The sequence below is a fragment of the Amblyomma americanum genome, chromosome 7, assembly GCF_052857255.1.
Source record: "Amblyomma americanum isolate KBUSLIRL-KWMA chromosome 7, ASM5285725v1, whole genome shotgun sequence".
In the NCBI taxonomy this organism is placed as follows: Eukaryota; Metazoa; Arthropoda; class Arachnida; order Ixodida; family Ixodidae; genus Amblyomma; species Amblyomma americanum.
Genome location: NC_135503.1, coordinates 93,455,328 through 93,471,764, shown reverse-complemented (window position 1 = coordinate 93,471,764; position 16,437 = coordinate 93,455,328).

The following is a 16,437-nucleotide window of genomic DNA, read 5'->3' as shown; positions in this document are numbered from 1 at the left end:
ATGAGACAGACTCGGAATACGGCCCCTGCTGGAATACCTTGCCTCACGAGGCGTCGTGTGAACTGTAGACGTTTCGGTATGTGATTTCTGACGCGACATAAAGCGAACCAACTCAAAGGCATGGGACGCAGACAGGTGCACAAAAAGAAATGCTATACTGCAAATAATTAAGTAATGACTCTACACCATGACGCGGGCGGTCTCTGGGTTCGGTTCAGGTGTGAAAACTGGTTCCGGCAGGCTTGCTGCCTTGGAACATGGCACATAGAGGAGGAACGCTAGCACGCTAGTTGGATACAGCTCAGAACGAATCGCCAAAGTCCTCTCAAAGACGGTCCTCTAACCAATGGCGTCGGCGCGTGGTCATCACACCGCGGTTAATCTGCTTGCACCTGCCAGGCGCCTGCGATCTGACACCATGCGTGTTACAGGATTAACAGCAATGTCATTGCAATCTGTCGACGGCATTACCTGAAGAGCCTCCTTTGAAGGGCATCTGCCGCTCCTTTCTTGAGTTGTATCTGACTAAAGCCATTACTATCCATTATTGCAGATTGGCGTGGAACGTTACTGCTTCGGTAAAGTCGACAAACCGGCAGGACTTTAGGGAAAACAGCGCTGAATTTAGGACCCAATATAGGACGCACTTCCACGGAAGCGTTTAGTGCGTTCTTTTTAATAACTGCTGGAGCGTTAGCCGAGGTTGTCCATGGCCGTGGAAGAAGCGTCTCTGGTAGGACGAGCGTACAAAGATGGTCCACAGTCCTTTGGGCATAGGATTGTGGTTCCTGTCAATCCTGTGTCCACGTCTTTTGCGTTGAGGGTCGCGCAAGATCTTCGCACGCTATCCCTGCAGCGGCGGGTCGGCTGCGGTGCCTGCTGCTGGGCAGGACGAACAGGTCTCGTCTTCGTCCTCGCCGGTGACAGCCAGCACCGACGACTCGCTGCTGGGCTACCCCGAAGGGCAGCAGGTGGTGCCCCTGGAGGCCACGCCCACGCAGACCTCGCTCGACTTGGTTATGACCGGACGCCGCCGCGACCAGCAGAGGCGGGCAATGTCCCCGGAGTCGAGCGGAGCCAGCTTCCAGGTCTGCGCCACTTGTTAAAGAATAAACCGGTGTCACTTAACCCAAAACTGGTATGCGTGAAGCTTCCGCTTCTTTCTCTCGGAAGCTTTCCGTCTTCAAGTAAATGTCACTAAGAGGCGTCGAGGTCCGCGAAATATTTAGAATTCGAAGAGGTTAAAGGGGTTGAATGGATGAAACTTGCAGTTAAAGTGTGCGCAGTCCTTTTGGGCTAGCATATCAAATGGTGAAGTAGTCGCCGATGAAAGACGCGCAGCGCACAACTCCAGGTAGGGGGCGCATGCCGACGTCTTCTACGGTACCGGCACATTCACAACGCATAAGCGCTTGCTTTGAAAAAACAAAACCAGCGTCACTGAAGGCAATACCTACCGAGAATTGTTTGGCAATATCTAACGAAGCATGGCAGGGTGTGGTTGACGGCAGCGGAAATTTGAATCTTATCGTCGGTGACGTCACACCGATCTTCTCTGCACTCCTCCGGTGCTGCAAGAAGAAGCCTAAATTTTAATAGTCGATTACGCCGTCATTATAGAAGTTGGTACAAAAAAAACTTGGCAGTCTTTACCTATAGCCTACATACATTTAAATCCTTCACTATCGCGGAATTCTCAAAATGCCCTACAGTTGAAAGTCAAGAGAAGAGAATACAGTTGTTCCAAAGGCGTTTTTTTAAAGCTTTTTTAACTATGGAGTCAGCTTGTGGAGCTGTGGTGCGTTTCAATTTCAAGCTCACAATGCGTTTGGAACGTTCAGCCTAAAACGTAAGTGCTGCGTTGAGTATATGAAAGCGCGCTTTTTGCAGAAGTATACCTGCGTCAGGCTCTCGACTAGCTGCTATTCCTTTTGAAAATGCTAATATTCTTTCAGATGAAAGTTCACTGCCCTCAGGAAATAACGAGGCCACTGCCGTTGAACTTCCCGTGAAACGAAAATTGGTCATTGCCCGTCATTATGTACTATTTAGAATATTTGTCACAATCCTTGTCTTAAAAAGAAGTCACTAACAAAACCATCCTATATTTCTGCACGCTTTGATCCCCGCCATAAAGTTCGGACTTATTGATGCACAAAATGTTTTCACGATTCATTCATACCGAGAACTTGTATCAGCTGGAATCCCCTTCCCCACGATACTGCTTAAATCACCGATAGTACCGCGTTTCGTTATATTATCAGTGATTGTCTCTGAGTGTGTACCTGTAGCTATGCATAATCTATTGTTTCCTGTTTTTGCGATTTGTACTTGCTTGTTATCCCCACTTCCTTCCGTAACGCCTAAGGTCCGGAAGGTAAATAAGTAGACGTCCTTCCGTTGGATCTCCGCTAAATATCCTCCCAAAAACCAGGCTCAAATAAAAATACATTCACAAACAGAAAAACAGACATAAATGTTGCTAAAAATAAAGCCTACATAACATAACTATTTGTAAGAAAAGATTTAAAGCAGCGTTAACACCAGTGATCTTCTGGCTGCTAAGCTATCACGCTATACCAAGCCGCCAGCTAGAAATGTTCTTATTTTGGGGCATGAAGTGCGCTGTTCTGGTTCTCAACTTTTAGGTTGTTTCTATAAAATTGAGCAATTCGAGGGAAGCAAGGTGTTTGACTCATTTCAGGCTGCCTGCGAATGCCACAGGTCGACATTGGGAGTCTTGGACAAGTCGTACAATGGCCGTCTCCTGTTGTGTTAGCTTTCATGGCATTGGCTGCTGGGCCTGGCTCCACAGCGCATGAAATTGTTGCTAAAGGCTTGAGTTCCAGGCATAACGCGACAAGCAGCTTTATGATCAGCTAACGGCGCGGTAATTCGCGTAATTCAATGCTTTCTGAACAGTTTAGAAATGTAAACGCACTTAGCACAATGGACATCTTGGCTAGTTGAAACATAATGCAGTATGAAGTCCAGGAAACAGAAAAAAATTGTGCGAGACGGGCGCTGTTTTCTTATTTTTTTTTCCATACATTGGTTTATTGCTTATTCGTCACTTCCTTTTTTGTATGCGTTTCGTTCCTTTGGTGCTGTTTGGGATGTGCGCGCAGACAGAGCGGCACCACCCCTCTGTGTCTCACGCACTTGGTAGCATGCGGTCCAGCAGGCTGTCCATGATTAGCTGTTCTTTACATTGCCTGTGTATGGTAATGAATACCAACTTTACCTATAATAACCAGCGGTATACTATTTTAACTTTTGTGTAGTAACCTGTTAGTCATGTAATTGTGCTTTCGCGAGGACACAGCAAAGAATGTGGCGCGCATTGCCCTCGCTAGACAGTCAAATAAGAGTGGAATTCTTTAAGTCACAAGAAAAGACCAAGTCCATACACCAAGGAAGTAGAAAGGCAGAAGGGAACACATAGAAAGGCACAATCAATGTTTTTAGCTTTGTGTTTAAGAAGGAACGAAGAAAAGTGCGTCTACTCTTTTTTTCGAAATTTTAGAAAAAAAACACTTCTACGTGAACTCTTTCTGTAAGAAGAAAGTTAAAATCAGTAGAAGGTCACTTCAGAAAACAGAGTAGACCGAAGGGCAAAATTTATTAATGCGAAAGCATTTAATGGCTATGTCCTGTCGGCAAAATGTGTCAGCAAATTTGTCGGCACGAAAATGCAGCCCTATATGGATGAATGTGAAAAAGTTTTTTATGATGTTGGGAAATACATTAATGAGTGTGTAATGTACAGTGATGAGATTGACCAATTATAATTGTTAATTAAATTAATTTACTGATTAAAGTGCCATCAGAGCGGGTTGCGGAGAGTTTAACTCGTTCGAAGCGTCGTTTTGTGTGAATGTGTTGGTGAAAAAAAAACAAAAATATGGTGTGGTTAATGAAAAAAATTGTAATTATGTAATCAATGTAATTGAATTAACGCAATTTTCAAGGTCATGGACAGACAAGTTGCAGCGTTTGAGAGTAGCAAAAAATGCAAAAAGCCAGAAAAAATAACAAATAAAAAGGGAGAATAAAAATAAAGTAAAAACAAAATAAAATAAAATCAACAAATTTGTAAAAATAAAAATAATAAATCAAAAATGAAAAACGGAGGGAAAGAAGAGAGGGAAACGAAAGGCTTTCGCATTTCTGCTCTTAAGCGCACTTACGTGCAGTCCTGTAATTTATTTTCATAAGAGGCTGATTACTCGCAATTACACTTCGAGACTACTGCGGTGTGGCTCTTCGCGACCCCTCAGCAAGCTTATGTACGGGTTGGTCTTTCACGTTGCACACATCTCAGAACAGACCTCTTTTCCAATTCGTACATTTGGTCCAACGTTGTCTCTGTCGTTGACGTGCTTTGCGGTTTCTCCTACTCCAGGACCGGGTGCTCCAGGGTCTGAAGAGCGTCCACCTCAGCGGCAGCGTCAAAAAGAAGGCCGACGCGAAGAAGAACGCCCTTCGGCGACCGTCACGCGCCTCGCAGCCAGAGTATCCGCTGACTTTCGGCGAGGTGTGCTCAGCCGCCCTGGTCGTCGCGCTGGTGACGGCCGGGGTGATGCTGTGGAGGCACAGGAGGGCCGCGTCCCTGGCGGGCCTCATCGGCGACCAGGACGACTCCGCGAAAGACACCGTCCGGTGCGAGTCTGACTCGTGCGGTCAACTGCAGGAGATCCTGGACTTGAGCGTGGACAGCGGCGCGGACCCGTGCCACGACATGCACCAATACGTGTGCGGCGGCTGGGACCGCCGCAAACCGGGCCTGAGCATTCGCTTTTACACTCAGGCAGGCAGACGATTTGTAGAGCGGCTGCAGTAATTGAGTTGAGCCTTGTTACGGCTCAGTGGATGAGAAGCGCGAAGTAATGCGCTGTAATGTGTTTTCGGAAAGCTCCGAGTGTTACGTTAAATAGCTTGCAGTAAATGACAGTTTGAATAAACTGATTGCGTGAAATCAACATTTACTGTACTCGCCGCGCGAATGATCTCGATTGGCGGGCCCGAAGCATCCGGCTGGCCTGTGGTGCGTGGGCTAGAGATGAAGGCTGACGGAAATCTATATACAACCTTTGTCTGTAAAGTTCCGAGACTGAGTTCATTAAAAAAATGCGTTTAACATTGAAAACATTTGTGCAGCACCTCTTCAAAGGTCTCCCTTGCTGTCTATACACGGCTTCCAAGGCTTCTTGAGGTCTTTGAAACAGTTGGAAAACGCTTCTTTTGACAGGGCTGTCAGCTCCTTTGTCGTGGCGTTTTTGATGGCCTCCGCGCTCCCCATCCAGCGACCTTTTAGGGCTCTCCTCACACTAGGAAAGAGGAAAAATTGCATGGGGCAAGTCAGGCAAGTATGGCGGATGAAGAAGTACAGTAATGCTGTGCTTGGCGAGGAATTTTGTCACGCTGAGAGCAGTGTGCGGCGTCGCGTTGTCGTGGAGAAGGCTCCATTGTCCAGACGCCTATAAGTCAGGGCGATGGCGTCGCAATGCATCACGCATGTGTTGGAGCACGCGGATATAAAACTCCTGATTCACCGTCTGCCCTTGTGGGACGAACTAGTGGTGTATGCCACCGCTAGCATCGAAAAAAAACAGCATCGTCTTTGTTCTGGTCTTCTGTCGCCGCACCTTTATCGACGCCGGAGAGCTTGTGGACCGCCATTCGGCGCTCTGCCTCTTTGTTTGAGGGTTGTATTAAAACACCATGTTTCATCTTCAGCGATGATGCTGTCGACGAATGCAGCATCCTTCTCTGCCTCTGAGAGCAACTCAGCGCTCACTGATGCCCGCGTGTCCTTGTAGTCCTGTTTGAGGGAGTGCGGCACAAGCCTGACATTCAGCTTTCGTTTCCCCAAGTTCTCACGCAAAATTTGGTGGCATGTTGTCTTACTAACGTCGAGAGCATCTGACAGCGTGCGGACTGTAATGGTGCGGTCTTGCTGTATGATTTCCCTGATCTGAGCCACGTTGTTTTCATTCCGTGAGGTTGAAGGGCGCAACGCCTTGCGTCGTCTCCACCGACGTTCTCCCCGAAACGAACCTCTTGTGCCACTCGAAAACTCGAGCCCGCGATAATGTCTCGTTGCCGTAAGCGTCACGAAGGAGCTCATACGTCTGCGTGGCTGTCTTGTCAAGCTTCACACAGAAATTTATGCTCACACTCTGTTCGAGGTGGACGTCCATCTCTCCACATTCACTCTGAGTAGAATGCGCGAACGGCTAGTGACAACGTATATTTTTATATGTAGTGCCATCTAGCGGCTGCCACAGCAATTAACGTAAATAGCTCAGGTTATCCCGAAAAGATGGCGCAACACATGCGCACCAACCTTTGTCATGGGGAATCATTTCTAGAGAAGAAAATAAATCAGTCTCGAAACTTCACGGAAAAAGGTTGCTTATACCTGTACGTACCCTCTTTTTCTAAGGTAACCAGGCAGCTTACTTTGCTTCACAGTCGTATAATGGTTTACTTATGCCACCTCCAAGCGATGACACCCCAAATATAAGGCGAGGAGAACCCTTGTACTAATTTCTCAAGCCTTTTGATCTTTAATGAATCCATAAGGGCTCCGTTATAAGAGAAGTAGGCAGACAATTTTGGCTGGTTGCTTTTGACAAAGACGGTGCGATACGACGCAACTTTTTTGTACATTTAGTGCGGCCCTAAGCGCTCGTACACACCACGCATAAAGCGAATGAATGAATGCTGCTAGCGCAATATTGGTGACGTCGGAGTGGGGATGTCAGTGAAGTGTCTGTGTTCTACCACTGATACGACGACGTGAAGAGCGGAAATTTTCCTGATCTAGCTATCGCTGCGAAAACAGTTCGCCTGGTAGTAGAACGATTGGGCTTACAGCTAGCGCTTTGATTTGACTTTTCACCTTTATCTTACCAACGTTTTCTGCACCCGGGCCTTCCGCGGAATACCACTAGTCGCGCGAGAAATGCCAATGTGCATCATGGGGTGCTAGACGTGCTGTGGGCTCTGTCTCTTCAACACTGTGCAGCATTTGTGAAAGATTTATCTTTCAGCAAGTGATAAACCTCGCTGAGTTCGCCGAGTCTTCACGCGCGTAACAAAAGTCCGAAGTTTTTCCATTCCATGAGTTGGCCGCCATTCATGTTACGCGACCTGCCATGAATGGTCAGCTCATGGCAGTCTTTCAGTTCTATGGAGGCCAGTAAAAGCGATCATGGCTCCCCATAGCTCCAGAGTGGTCGGTTCGTGGTGGTTGGGCGCTGTCTCGAACGCACCGATTAATTTAGTACCTGGAATGAACCGTCTCCACGTCTATAGATGCGCTGACACCAACCCAGACCTGCGGTCACATTGCGCATTTCTAAAGCATATAGGCAGGGTATCCATATAGAGACGTGTGTGCAACCAGACCGAAAGGGACTGCATTGCTTCGCGTGCCTACAGCAGCACACCAGCAGCCCATTTACCACTTATTTCGAGCGCAGCTGGCTATGCTACAGTGACGAGAAGCGGGCCGTTCTCTGCCATCGCTTTGAATCCACTAGGACTAGGTTCACTGTGGTAGCACCGCGGCGCGGTGTATTAGCACTCATTCTTTCGAGCACATTACGTTAGACGATGAGATGAACTCAGTCCTATGCCGTATGGAAGTTACTTTTCAACTATTTCGGTGAGGCTTCGCGACGCTTGTCGCGGATTACCGACTGGACGCGACGATAGAGTTGTGCACGACAAGATACGCACGCCTGATCCACAGCGTTGTTTTGCATCATTTTCTCCCCCTTATGCTCCTCAATTCTTCCCCGGCACAGTCCAGGTGTACATAAAGCGAGAGGGCGATACTGAACCCTTTCTTTCCTTACAGCTATATCCAATCCTTTAGGCGATCGAGCAGAGCCCCCACAAAGTGAGGACGCCACCAATGTTTCTTGGCGTGTCCTAGAAGCCTCTGAGGTTTGTGCGCTACAAACAAAGCCAAACGTAGGTCCTGTCGTCTCCGATTGCTGCGTGCAGGAGCGGGCAAGGCGTGCCTTCGTGGAGGGCGCGGCGCGGCGGCGCGCGGGCCGCGTCTACGCCGGCGTTGCGGGGCAGGCGGCTCTCGTGTACGACTCTTGCGAGGACGTGGTGCTGCGGGGCGACCGCGACATCGAGGCCATCGCTCAGTTGCTGCGAGAGGCCAACCTGACGTGGCCCCACGTGCCGGAAAAGATGGACCTGCTCGGCGCGCTCGTATACATGGACCAGGCACTGCACTGGGCCGTACTGTTCAACTTCGAGCGCGTGCCGCGCCACCAGACGACGTGCCGTCCACGGCCCAAATTCGCCGCCGCTCGTGGGTAAGCACCGATGCCTACAGTGGTTTGAGCGTCTGTCTCGTACGCGGGAGATGCCGCATTTTTCGCCGGTGCCGTCGGGCAGCCACTGGATTCCAAATGACTACAAAATGTCCCCTGGTCTGGTGTTTGGCTTCACAAGGGTGAAATGCTTAGAAAAGTTTGGGCATTTAGCCACGCCCTTATAAAAAGGGCCAATAGATTTTACATAGACTTCTAATAGACTCTGTTGCCTTCCTATAGATATTTCCTTATCGTGAACCTAGCCACGCACTTGCAGCCATTTGAAGAACTTGCAGCCTACTGCATAAACGAAGTCTCCGATCTTTTGGTTTAGGTTTGTGAGGTTCATGGGGTTTAAAGTCCCAACGCGACGGATGTTATCAGCGACGCCGTAGTGTAGGACTCCGTAGGGCTCCGATTACTTTTAGCACCTGGGGTTCTTTAACGTGCACTGATATCGCACAACACACGGGTCTCTAGCATCTCGCCTCCACCAAAATGCGACAGCCACGGCCGGGATGGAACTCACGTCTTTCGGGTCAGCAGCCGAGCGCCAGAACCACTGAACCACCGCGGCGGCTCCGATCTTCTCCCGTCACAGTACCAGCGCGCTGTCAGGTCATCCTGCACCCCCCCCCCCCCCTTGAAGTTTGCTGCATGGCAAATCAGGAGAACAACACCTGACATTAAAAGCACCCCTGGACCAGCACTTGAATACTTTGCCCTTGAGCACATTTCTGGATGCTACACTGCGCACTGACACTTCTACTCTGATGGCTCTGTCACGCCCGTCTCATCAGCAGTTGGCGTCTAGACATAGATCAACACGCACCACAATCTCGGTGACACTCGGTCCCCGCACTTCGACGACTACTACCGAGCAGCTTTTACTTACATTGTGCAACCACCCCCAACAGCGTGGGTTATCTTCACTGACTGTCGCGCTGCACTACGATTCTTAGTCATCGCGCATTAAGGACCAGCTCGTCGTCGACTTGAACAGGCTATACTCCGAGGCCTGCGAGCTACGTCAGCGCTGAATCCTGAATCCTGGCGGTCGCAACGCTCTATGCGGTGTGATCTGGAGCGTCAATACAGACTCCGTATCGACCCCACGTGTGACTTTCGCAGTCACACAATTTAGATAGGCGTGACCGTAATTGCCGGCACCAAATTCGCTTGTATATTTTTTGTACAAAATACTTTCTTCATACAATAGGTGCATCAAGCAGGTCTTTGTGCCCGACATGCCGTCTGCTCGAAGATCTTGAACACTTGGTCTCTTGCTTCCAGAATTTCAATACACACCGCAAGGCATTGCTAAGTACTTTAGGACTCCGCCAGCACGGCGCCCTGTGCCTGGAGCACGTCCTTGGACCCCCAAGTGATGCGGCTTCAGCTGAGCGCGGGACAGATGCCGTATACTAGTTTGTAAAGACACGGGTTTCGCAGACACCCCTTCAAGACCCTTTGCGAATGTAACTCTGCGAGTGTTGTATATGCTTGAATTCCCTTTCATATTTTCTTTTTTTTTCATTTTCTTTTCCCTCTACTTGACCCTCTTCCTCCACCCTCATCTGAAGTAGCATGCCAGGTTAACTACCAGGCACCTCTTCTGTAATAATTAAAATGCCTCTCTCTCCTTTTGCCTATTCATAGTCTATAATAGAGTGTCTATGGACAAAAGTGTACTGAAAGTGTATGGCCATGAATCTATAGATTGTCTATAGAGTCTATAGGATTTGAATTTGCTATGGAAAGTTTACAGGCTACCTAAATAAATTTTTGTAAGCTACCGCCTGCAGGCCAGAAGCACATTAGTCATGACGCTCTTTGTCCAAAGTTGCCCTTGCTTCGTTAAAACCATCTGTAGCGGGTTTACCAGATTGTTCTGCGGTTGAAAAACATGTTTTAATTACACCCGCCTACTATACAGCTCAGACGCCGAGTGCTCTAACCACTAAGTCAATGCAGGGAGTATAATTGTGTTGTCTATTACTTTAATGCGAAGCGCAAAGGTTGCCGCGACCAGAGAGGTGTGCCATGTCGTCAACCTAGAAGTTCTTTTCCTTGGTCCTTTGGGCTGCGCTTTCCAGTCACCACCAGAAGATCGATGTGCGCAAAACATTAGATAGTCCACGTACACGAGAGAAACACAAGGACAGGCGCAAGGGTTGCGCCTGTCCTTGTGTCTCTCGTGTACGTGGATTGTCTAATGTTTCGCACACATCGATCTTCTGCAGTATTATCGTGCATCAACTAGGCCTAACAGAAGTGCTGTTGAAGTCGTCACCATCCCAACTAAACCGGGTTTCTATGTTGGATTTAAACGTGTTCAATGATAGAACTCTGCGCATAGCTTCACTAAAGCAACCACACCGCCTGTTGCTGTTTCACTTAGTTTCTAGCGGGAGCAATTACACCAGTCCATGAGCTCGGCAGGCCTTCTGTGGATGCGGGCGCCGTTTGAAGCAACAAAGAAGGGATGAAAAACTACTTCGGAAAGACGAGATCTCGTTCTGACCAATGATAGTGGAGGTCTGTTGTGTTCACGTGCCGACTAAAAATCGTGCCATGTGATCATGTTATTTGGCTTATGGCCTTGATAGTTTAGCAGCATCCCTTTTTCGTCGTGGCGGTGGTTGGGGAAGAGAGAAAGGGCTAGTAACGAAAAAGCGGATATGCGAAGCACAAGGAGCTCGCCGGCCCGTTTGGCGGCGTCCGGTGTCGCATCTGGGTCGATGCCATATGTCTGGTCACGTGATCACACATGGTTGGTGTGTTAATCTTCTTTAGCAGCCATCATGCCTGGACAGGATTCACGGTCCCCACTCTATCATCCTTCTCACATCACACCCTCTTCCCCCCTCACCGCACCTTCCTTCTCGGAATGAAGACCCTATTAAACACAGCCATTGATGAACGTTGAAAAGTCCTCTTGTCGAAACGTTGGCAATTAAGCACCGTGAGGCTTCCCCCTTCCTTGTTCCCTTTGAGTGTGTATGATGAGGTGTATGGTTAAGCATGGCACCTTGATGCGTGGTTATTACAAGCATGCCATGTCATGCGACACCACAAACCATCTGCTTCATCAAACCGGAAGTGTCGACTAACGCATCTACGAGCCGTGCTATCGCAACTCAGGCTGTGCAGTGTCTAGGCGTCCGCAGTTTTTTTTTTAGGCAGCTTGTTCAAGCCGCTGACATATCGGAGGGAACAGGAAATGGAGCGAAGGGCGGGTGGAGGAGAGCGCAGGTAGTAGTAAAAAGAATATGAAAAAATAGCAAACTGGCTTGAAATTTGGGTATAGACATTTCAAACGGGGATTGGAAATGAATTTAATGATTTTCTGAGAGCATACTGTTTTCCAGATGGCTAAACAAAGCGCGGCGGTGGTTGATGCCGTTTGTTAACTCCTACATTCACTGACCTGGTGGAGATCTCTCTCTCTCTCTTTCACTATTCTTTGTTCTATGAGAGATAGAAAAGGATGTTGGAGGCTTTTCTCCTGCACAGTTCTAAGGACGAGTCTCATGCACACTTAACCTTGATGGGTCTTCCTGCTAATGAGCTTGAGTGGCTTTCCTTTATTCATGTTGGGGACTCAAGATTGCTGCTTAAATTTCGTGCGCTAAATTTTTCCAAATTTCTTTTGTGTCCTCGTCTGACATCTTTTGCGTTTAGTGTTTTGCGCGGTAAAAGTTAGGTGGTGCTTGACTTTGGAAAGTCATCAGTGCCGAACGAGTTGATCGACCAAACAACGAGGTATAGACACCCAGCCGCGAATAGTCAGCGACGGCTTTTGCAGCGACGCACCCAATCTCAGCGTTGCTGCAGCGAGTATGTGAAGTGTGTGTCGGTTCGACTTGTGCTGACGCCGATTAGGGCGAGAGTTCTACTCTTCGGGGTACAACTTCCGATTTCGATGTGGATGACACAGTGACCTTCAATGCCGCGCAAGGTCAAACCGATTTTAACGGCGTGATGAGATGGCCCAAGCTATGGTAGTATGATCACGTCATCACATGACTATGACCACTGGGTGCCTGACTTTGACTCCTTGACCTTGACATTTGATATGAGACAGTTGAAAGCATGCTTAACAGAGCTTCCGCTTTTATAGCTATGTTCAAGCAACGTCGAACTTCAGCCATTTATTTGTTGTCATGGCCTAAACGCTGATGATACAATAAAGTGCGGGCGTCGCTCAAACTCTGACGTTGACGGCTGTGCTGTATCGTGTAGACCTCGCAAAGACATATTAACCTTGTCTAACCTCACGTAACCTTCAGAAACACAGCTTGAGTCACGCTGGCGCTGCAGCGAACATATTGGCGGTGAAGCAGTTATAGGGGAACTTTCCTCAGATAGGCGTCCGGACTCTGCCGTTTGGCCAAGATGATTAGCATATGATGCGTATTCTTACGTTCGAATTCAAATCGTGCTGAGTTCTTGGGCCCGCCGCGGTGGCTCAGTGGTGAGGGCGCTCGGCTACTGATCCGGACTTCCCGGGTTCGAACCCGACCGCGGCGGCTGCGTTTTTACGGAGGCAAAACGCTAAGGCGTCCGTTTTCTGTGCGATGTCAGTGCACGTTAAAGATCCCCAGGTGGTCGAAATATTTCCGGAGCCCTCCACTACGGCACCTCTTTCTTCCTTTCTTCTTTCACTCCCTCTTTAACCCTTCCCTTACGGCGCGGTTCAGGTGTCCAACGATATATGAGACAGATACTGCGCCATTTCCTTTCCCCAAAAACCAATTATTATTATTATTATTATTATTATTATTATTATTATTATTATTATTATTATTATTATTATGCTGAGTTCTTGGTGAAACGGACAAACGTTCATTAATCGAGCGAATTTTTCTTCAAGCTTGTGAAGGCGTATGCTGAGTGTTTCAGGCTAACATAAGGAAGAAAACAGATGACCTTCAGAAACTAAAATAAACGAGTCACATTTCCGAACGTCGTCATAATTGAGGAGCCTCACAATCTCTATAATCATGAGACATCCCTGTGCAGAATGAGGAAGAAATTGCGTTCTGATCAATGTTATACGCCCAGACAAAAACCTTACTGGAGGGCATGCAGTAGGTTATTAATGCGAAAACATTAGCTGGCTCATAAAAACAAAAACCCGGCGCCGCCCAAAAAGTGGCGGTGTTACAAAACTCGCAATTGATCGAAACGATGTGGCGTCATCGAATGCGATGAAATAGGAAACGATAACAGCGGTGATATTCAGTACTAGCACTTAAAATGAAATAGAAAAATTTAAAAATATGGAATTGGAATAGAATTGGAATAAAATTGCAATTTTTTCGCATTACTCGTTTGTTCCTTTATACGGTACAGGACGCTGCGCTTCTACTATGACAGCTTCCTTAAAAATTCAACGCAAAAGCTCTCGCTCTCGCGAGATACCGGTATCGCGAGATGTCGGGAAATTCTGTGTCGTCAGCATTCAGACTCGAACTATTCTCATTCCTACCTTCCGCCACCTCATCCACCCAGCTGTCTACCCCTCCTCAGCGTGTAATTTCCGCCCGGCCAGAGCCAACCTCGACCACATCGTGTGATGAGGCTGTGTTCGTCATCCCCGCCAAAATCCGTCAATATTAATTCAAAGGAGCAGTGGGAGGCCGCCCTACGCAGACCAGCTCCTGATCTCCAGGACAAGATCCTAGATTGGGTCCAGGCGGTAGCAGAGGCCTACCCAGCCTAGGACCTCTCTCTCTTCCATACTGCCCACTTCCTTTTTGGGGTAAATAAAGTTGTCACTCGCTCATGTATTCTATCTGGGCTATCCCCTACTTATACTACTACTGCTGCCTCTTTTTTTTTCTACCTAGCGCAACTGAATAACATGATTAACAGTCCTCTTACCAAACGGGCCAAGTATGCTTTGCAGGTTTAGAAAAAGAGTTGTGCTTTTTGTCGTGCTGTCGTTTATTATGAAGGGGATGCTTATTGTCATCCTACTGAGGTGTGCGTCCGAAAACGGACGAACGCAAGAAAGTGGCCAGCTGAGGGAAGGTGCAGAAAAATTGAACGATCCTAACCTACTTCATACCCTTGACAATACACTGCGACAGCATCGTGTCGAACTCTTCTCAGTGCTATCTAAATGGTTCAAAGTTTGTCACTTTAAAGTGAGACCAGTCGCCTGTAGTCTGCATTTGTTCGCGATCCAAAGGACCGCGGTGGGGTTCCTCTTGACCACGTTTTCATTTTTTGTTTTGCGCAAAACTTCTTTTATTTATTCATGATTTGAACAGCGCGAACTACAAGGGACAAGAAAAGAAGGGAAACAGGACAAGCGCTGACTCGCAACTAAAAGGTTTATTCAATGAAACCTTCTTATATGAAGAAACAATCAAAGGGAAAATAACAACACAAAAGACTAAAAACCATGAAACGCAACATTCGTCAGGTGCTCCCGAGATAATTCATCTCCCTATCGCAAAGGAACACAGAAGGTTTGCTGACGCACTTCAGTTGATCCCCTGCGATGTGAAAAGCCTCGACAACTTCTCGTGTCGTCTGATCACTGTGGGTGTATAGCACACGGGTTTGATTGAATAATGCAGTGCATTTTTTCTTTTTCTTTTTCATGACTTTACATTCTAGACAATGTTTGACCAAATGCGAAAGGTCATCACCATTGTTTAAGTTGTTCCTGTGCTCTTGTAGGCGCTTGTTAAGGCAACGCCCTGTCTGACCAATGTAACGCGCTCCACAGGAAAGGGGTACACTGTATACGACACATGTTTTACAGGCCACAAACTTATCCCTGTGCGCAACGCCACATCCTTCTTTTTTTTCCTTGGCCTCTTTCTTTCTTTCAATGGCAGGGCATATCTGTTTGAGCTTGACGGGGGCTGTAAGGAACACGCCAACTTTGTACCTACTTGCTACGTTCTTTAGTCCGTGGGAGACGCGGTGAACATATGGCAAAACGGCAAATTTCTTCTTTTCAGGCTGGACGTCTGTCGTAAGCGGAGTGGCCAGACGCTCAGTCATTAAAGCGTCTGGCCACTCCGCTTACGACAGACGTCAAGCCTGAAAAGAAGAAATTTGCCGTTTTGCCATATGTTCACCGCGTCTCCCACGGACTAAAGAACGTAGCAAGTAGGTACAAAGTTGGCGTGTTCCTTACAGCCCCCGTCAAGCTCAAACAGATATGCCCTGCCATTGAAAGAAAGAAAGAGGCCAAGGAAAAAAAAGAAGGATGTGGCGTTGCGCACAGGGATAAGTTTGTGGCCTGTAAAACATGTGTCGTATACAGTGTACCCCTTTCCTGTGGAGCGCGTTACATTGGTCAGACAGGGCGTTGCCTTAACAAGCGCCTACAAGAGCACAGGAACAACTTAAACAATGGTGATGACCTTTCGCATTTGGTCAAACATTGTCTAGAATGTAAAGTCATGAAAAAGAAAAAGAAAAAATGCACTGCATTATTCAATCAAACCCGTGTGCTATACACCCACAGTGATCAGACGACACGAGAAGTTGTCGAGGCTTTTCACATCGAAGGGGATCAACAGAAGTGCGTCAGCAAACCTTCTGTGTTCCTTTGCGATAGGGAGATGAATTATCTCGGGAGCACCTGACGAATGTTGCGTTTCATGGTTTTTAGTCTTTTGTGTTGTTTTTTTCCCTTTGATTGTTTCTTCATATAAGAAGGTTTCATTGAATAAACCTTTTAGTTGCGAGTCAGCGCTTGTCCTGTTTCCCTTCTTTTCTTGTCCCTTGTAGTTCGCGCTGTTCAAATCATGAATATCTACCAACTCGCCCAAATGAACGTTTTGCTAAACCATCTTTCTTTTATTTATACGTGATCGCTCTCTCGACCAATTGCGCTTTTTCGTGACACGGCCGGACAACGCCGATGCCGACCTTTCTGGGTTGAGGAAAGCGAGCGTGCACACGCTTCAGCCCGAGCTTTTCTTCCCCTGGATCCCTCTACATACTCTCTTACTTAATTGGTCTCCTCCTTTCTGTTATCATTATACTGAGAGATGCTACAGCATTTACACCTTGAGAAGCTGACATTTTCAGGGCCCTCTAAGGGTCTTAATAAATCAGAAGA